The sequence below is a fragment of the Acomys minous genome, assembly GCF_964271855.1.
Source record: "Acomys minous genome assembly, chromosome: 2".
NCBI lineage: Eukaryota > Metazoa > Chordata > Mammalia > Rodentia > Muridae > Acomys > Acomys minous.
The window spans coordinates 125,427,891-125,433,948 of NC_140484.1; the positions used below are offsets into that span (position 1 = coordinate 125,427,891).

A 6,058-nucleotide genomic window follows, 5' to 3' on the forward strand; every position below is an offset into this window, starting at 1 on the left:
CCTTTATGCTGGCGTCACTTCCTACTTCCTCCCTTTCACCTTTTTCCAGGCATCGCCTGTGGGAAGCCGCGCGACGCTGGTACCGAGTGGGTTTTGATGTGTTTTTCTTTTGTTTGCTCAGTCTCACAAGAGCCTACCGAGGCCTGGCTCTGGAACACCCTGTCCTGGATCTCGCCCCCAAATGGACGTCCCAGGACTGAGGTTCACGTAGCTGACCTGTGTGCCGCGCCTGAGGGGCCTTTTCGTCCTTGGGAAGACTGGTATTCTATTTCAGCGCTGGTTTGAAACATCTATTTTTACCCTATGGCTTCTCAAACAGAGAAGAATACCTAAAGGGGGTGGTAGCAAGTGCAGTCCCTGTCATTGTCGAGTGAGTGCTTAGTGTCGGGTTCTTTGATGTTCGCTTGATCCTCAGCTTACACAGGTTGATACTCAATTTGTTTGCTAAAGTCAAACAGCAGGTAAGTGCTAATAACAAGAGTCGTTAGTCAGAAGATTCTCCGGTCCTTCTACCTTAAATGAATTTTTTTTTTTTTTTTGCTGCAGCATTATTAACTGAACTAAATCTTTCTCTCCAGCGTTGCTCATCATGTATTCTTCCAGGTTATTTTTGAGAATATATGCGTCTAGTGCTACCCGCTGATATTACAAAAACTGGTAAGTGTCTTCCACATCGCTTGCACTTCTCAGGTTTTTGGTTTTTTGTTGTTTGTTTTGGTTTTTGGTTTTTTACTGGGGGGAGTTGGGTTGGGTTTTTTATTGTTGTTTGTTTTGGTTTTTGGGTTGGGGCGGGGTATGATATAGTATGTTTGCATTAGCATCATGCATTCTTTCGTCGAGTAATAAGTTGGGATCCTAAAAAACACACTTTAATTCCTCTGTCATTAAATGTGTAGTTTGCCCTCAAGAAACTACTCTGCCCACTCCATGGTTATGTTCTCTGAACAAATTTGGAAAATCCCTGGCCATATATCTTCTCTCTTGAGGTAAATTGATCTTTAGCATAGCCTTTTAAACAGATAGGCTTGAGTTTATATACTTGAGTTTATATAATCAGTCTGTTTTATTCAGTGCTTTGTATGAGTTTTCTTATTGTTACTAAAACTTTGTTGATAGTATTCTTTTTTATTCTATGTATTTTTTTAAAGAACATCAGCATTAGTTGCTTGGGGACACGCAGTAAGTAGTGGTAAGTGCTTGCATTAGGATTCCTACTACATCCTTGCTCCCCTCCCCCACCCCACCCCCACAAACATTCCCCTCAAACCTGATTTCCTGCAGCTTTTATTAGATCAAATCACACATAGTAATCAGCTACTTGACATTTGGTTCTCACCACTCCACCCCACCCCAGGAAGGTGAAGCTTCTGGAAGGTAAGCATTCTATCATCATCTGGGTGTTCCTGGAATCTACGATATTTACTGCAGGGCAATGGCTGCTCAGTTGCTTTTGTGTTGTGGAGTGTGTGGGTGGATCTTACTGGCAGGTGAGTGAACTGACAGGCTGAGGACAAAGGGGTTTTTTGTTTTGTTTTGTTTACTGTTAGAACAGGATAGGGGATTAGTCATTCCAGTCTCTGTTTTTTTTTTTTCTTTTTAGAATTGGGACAACTAAGATCTTTTTGTGGAACAGGTATTTACTTATTTATATATGTGAACCAATGCCTATCAAAACTGATTTGCAAATAATTTCAGACCTAATCTTTATTATGCTTATTTCTTACAGATGAAGAAACAGTTCACATTTGATCATGATGACATTAGTAGGAGTTGGGGATTTGGAACCTGCTATATCTTAACTCCAGATTAACATAGTACTTATAGATAGCTACTTCAAATAGTAGAGGCTCTATTTCTGGGTTGTGCTATATAGAACACACAACACAGAAAATCTGGGAGAGAAAACAGTATTAAAAACAAGGGGAACATGTTACATAAGGGTCCCTTAAAAATTATTTTACATAGACAGCACTAATAATTTGGAAAATTGGCTCAAGAACTATATTAATCATAAAAGAGTATTGCCATGTAATTTATCCTTGGCAAATATCACCAGGGGAAAAGCAGGACAGAATATTTGCCAAATATAAGGCTAACATAACCATAATTCACAATTTTAAATATCAAATTCATTACCTATGAACCAGTAATTATATAAAGTCTTCTAAACTCCGTGTTCAGAAAGGTACTGTGGTCATTTAATACTTTACAGTTAGAGTAAAAAAGTCCTTAAAATAATGACTTAAGTTTTGCTGCACTTATAAGATGGTGCACAGAAACAAGATGACTCAGCCTGTAAAGTGCTTGATGACCTGAGTAGGGTCCCTGAAAACCCACATAATGGTAGGGAAAAACTGACTAGTGGAAGTTGTCCACTGACCTTTGCACTCATGTGACACATAAGCTTCCATTCTCAGATGATGTATACAAACTCAAACTTTTTTTTTACTAAAGAATGAAAAATATAGCTAGGTGTGGTGGCACATGCCTTTAATCCCAGCACTCATGATGTAGATGCAGGCAGATCTGTGAGTTCAAGGCCAGCCTAGACTACAAAACGAGTCCAAGACAGCCAGGGCTATTACACAGAGAACCCCTGTCTGGAAAAAAGAAAAAGAAAAGAAAATATAAAAAATAGAGGTAGAGCCGGGCACCTTTAATCCCAAGCACTTGGGAGACAGAGACAGGAGAATCTCTGTGAGTTCCAGGACAGCCAGGCCTACACAGAGAAACCCTGTCTCATTTAAAAAAAAAAAAAAAGCACAGAGGTCTAGGCAACATTTGTGATAAGCTCGAAACAGTTTTAATAAAACAAATCAAGATACAAAAACCAGATGCATAGGATTTCAAGGTAAGTCGACAGTCTCTCAATTGAAGTAAGTCAGATTCATACTTGAGTGGTCATATCAACATTCCAGAAAATAGAAATTGTCAGATAGGAAACTAGCTCTAATTATTAATGGTTAGTTGTCCACACCTGTTTTGTTTTTAATTGGTTTTTTAAATTTTTATTTTATATATAGGGTTTTTGTTGTGGTTGTTGTTGTTTTGTTTTTGTTGGTCTGTGTATCACAGCATTCCTGGTGCCCTCAGAGGCCAGAGGAAACCACTGTAACCCTAGAGTCTGGATGTGCAGTTGTAAGCTGCCTTGTTGATGCTGGGATTCAAACCAGAGTCCTCAAGAAGAGTTGCCAGTGCTCTTAACTGCTGAGCCATCTCTAGCTCCTACCTCTTTTTCTAAAGTGAGATGATATAAAACAAGTTAAACTCCCATAAGTCAGCTCTAGGCATGATTCTAGAGAGTTGGCCAAGCTCAGGGCAAATTGAGTTTTGACAGTTGTTTCTATTCCTTTGTCCTCGTGTACTCCATGAGCTTTTTTCCCCCAAAATAACAGTCACAATATTTTGCCCAAACTCCTAGGCTCGATTTTTCCTGTTTTAATTTCCCAAGTAGTCAGGACCATGTTATTTCACCCTGTTCTGCCCATGCACTCCTCAAAGATGCCATCTACTGTGTCCTTTGCCTTGGACATCCTATGGGTAATACTTGGTTCTTGGTTTATTCATTTGCTGAAGAATATACTACTTACCTCAAGGAATTGACCCTGTTTGAGTTACAGAAATAGGTGAATTGAAGCCACCTGTTCTTCCTTAATTCTACATTATTTCTGTGGGTGGAGAGGGTCATACGTGCCGCAGTGCCCATGAAGTCAGAGGATGATTTGTGGTAGTTCTTTGGCTCATGATTCTTTGATATTAAACTAAGCTCATAAGACTTTGACAGTCATCTCAGCTTGGTGGTGTATGCCTGTAATCCCAGCACTGGGGAGGCATAGGCAGGTGGATTTTGGAGTTCAAGGCCAGCCTGGTCTACAAAGTGAGTCCAGGGCAGCCAGGGCTACACAGAGAACCCTTGTCTGGAGTAGGGGGTACTTGGCTTACCTACCAGATCATCTCACTGGCCTGCAAATTGAAAGCCATTCTTGACAATAGCATCCTAACATTTAATTCCTCTTTGTCCATTTTATAATTTTGCAGCTCAAACCCAGGGCCTTATACATGAGGAAATGCTCCACTACTGTAGTATCAGCCCCTGAGATAGGGTCTATGTAGCCTAGGTTGGCCCATAACTTGTGAACTTCCTTGCCTGGGATTACAACACACCTGGTCAGTTTATCTCCTCTTTGCAGGCAGTTAAATGCCTCCTTAAGTTTTCCTGAATAATTTTTATGTGGTCTCAAATTTTTCAACTTTTTAAGAAGATTTTTGGGGGCTGGAGAGATAGCTCTGAGGTTAAGAGCACTGTCTGTTCTTCAAAGATCCTGAGTTCAATTCCTAGCAGCCACATGGTGGCTCACAACTATCCATGAGATCTGGTGCCCTCTTCTGGCCTGCAGGCAGAATATAATCTTTTAAAAGGATTTTAGGTAGGAATGCCTCATATGTGTATATATGTATGCACCCCATGTTTGCCCAGGCCAGAAGAATCAGACCTCCTAGGAACCTAAATTACAGGTGATGTGATCCACTCATTGAGGGTTCTGGGATATGAAACCAAGTTCTTTGCAAGAAAACCAAGTGCTCTTAACTGCTAAACCATCTCTCTAGCCCCTAAAACTTTAAACTGTTAATTCAGAAGATGGTTCATCTTCTAAGACTTTAGTTTTGATTGTGGTACTTTGTAGCTCCAGGGTATATTTATTTTCCATCTTTGGGAGCTAAAGTCTAATTTTGGTGATTTCTAGGATAGTTGCTTTTCATAAAAGTCAGCTCAGGGAGGTCTTATTAGATGAACAAGACTGCATAGGTAAATTTGGAAACCTGGGTCACATTTGGCCTCGTACAAGGAGAAAATTGAGAATTAGAAACTCGTCAGCTCAAAATAAGAATAGCATTAGTCATCCCAGAAACAATAGTATTCTAGATCTCAGCAGTAATGCCTTTCATGTTACCCTTCATTCTTTCTTACACCAGTTTGTTTTTCGGTTTTATTTTGGTAGTATCCCTTAAGTTGTTTTGTAGACCAGGCTGAACGACAATTCATAGAGATCATGCAGGCTCTGCCTCCCAAGTACTGGGATTAAAGGCATGCCCATGAGTTGTCATATTTTTATTATTTAACCTACCAACATTTTCCTGTTGGTAATTCTACTTTTCTTGGACACCTAAGTATTTGGTAGTAGCTATCAGTGTTCTAGAAAGAAAAAGGATGTGCAGCAGGAAATGTTTAGATGGTACAGCTATTCCATGGCAGCATTCATGTATACCACCAGTTGTCTTGACTTTTAATGCATTTATAATCTGTTGCTGAATGGAGAGTGAGGAACGTTGTTTTTTATTGTATATGGCAGTTTTCTCTCCTTGCATGAAAACTTACTAGGTGTGTGCCTGGTGCCCTTGGAACCAAGAAGGGTCCTCTCAAACCATAGATAGGAGACGGTTGTAAATTGAGGTCCAAGGGCTCTAATGCCCTCCTCTAGCCTCCTTGAGTACCAGGTACACAGGTGATCCACAGACACACATTAAAAGGACTCACATTTTAAAAATGTTTTAACTGTTTAAGCCCAACTCTGCAATGATAGCCTATCAGTGTGTTATCCATTCTTAGTTCTACTCTGAGACCACTTCTATGAACTACTGTTCCTTAAAAATTCTCCAATACAGCTGGGTGTGGTGGTACATACCTCTAATCCCAGCTCTTGGGAGGCAGAGGCAGGTAGATCTCTGAGTTCAAGGCCAAGCTGCTCTACAATGTCCAGGACTACAACAGAAACCGTCTTTGGGAAAAATAAAATCTCCAGTAGTTTGATATGCCTGTTTCTATTTTAACATTTATCTTAGTTACAAAATATGACAAAACCAGGCTTCACACTGTACTTTTGTTGGAGTGTGTAAATTTTATTCATAAACTAGAGTACCCTTTGGTGTTATAACCAAAGAAATCACATAAAGCCTGCCAATCCCCACCATAAAACATTACAAGCCTTAATATTGTGCATGTACTATATCCTTATCTTCTATAAATAGTAGAATATCGTATCTACAGGTATGGCTCATA

The 6,058-nt window shown here is 39.9% G+C and overlaps 1 long non-coding RNA gene across 2 annotated transcripts; it reads left to right on the forward strand.

Annotated features, from left to right (window-relative positions):
* The first annotated feature begins 37 nt into the window (after positions 1–37).
* Positions 38–3,775, forward strand: LOC311589619. 2 transcript variants are annotated; one of them, XR_014776587.1, is made up of 6 exons: positions 38–657; positions 897–986; positions 1,149–1,189; positions 1,282–1,374; positions 1,601–1,633; positions 1,727–3,775. It is a non-coding gene; the product is annotated as an uncharacterized lncRNA (long non-coding RNA). The 2 variants fall into 2 exon arrangements; XR_014776586.1 differs by having other exon boundaries at positions 1,282–3,775.
* Positions 3,776–6,058: the final 2,283 nt, after the last annotated feature.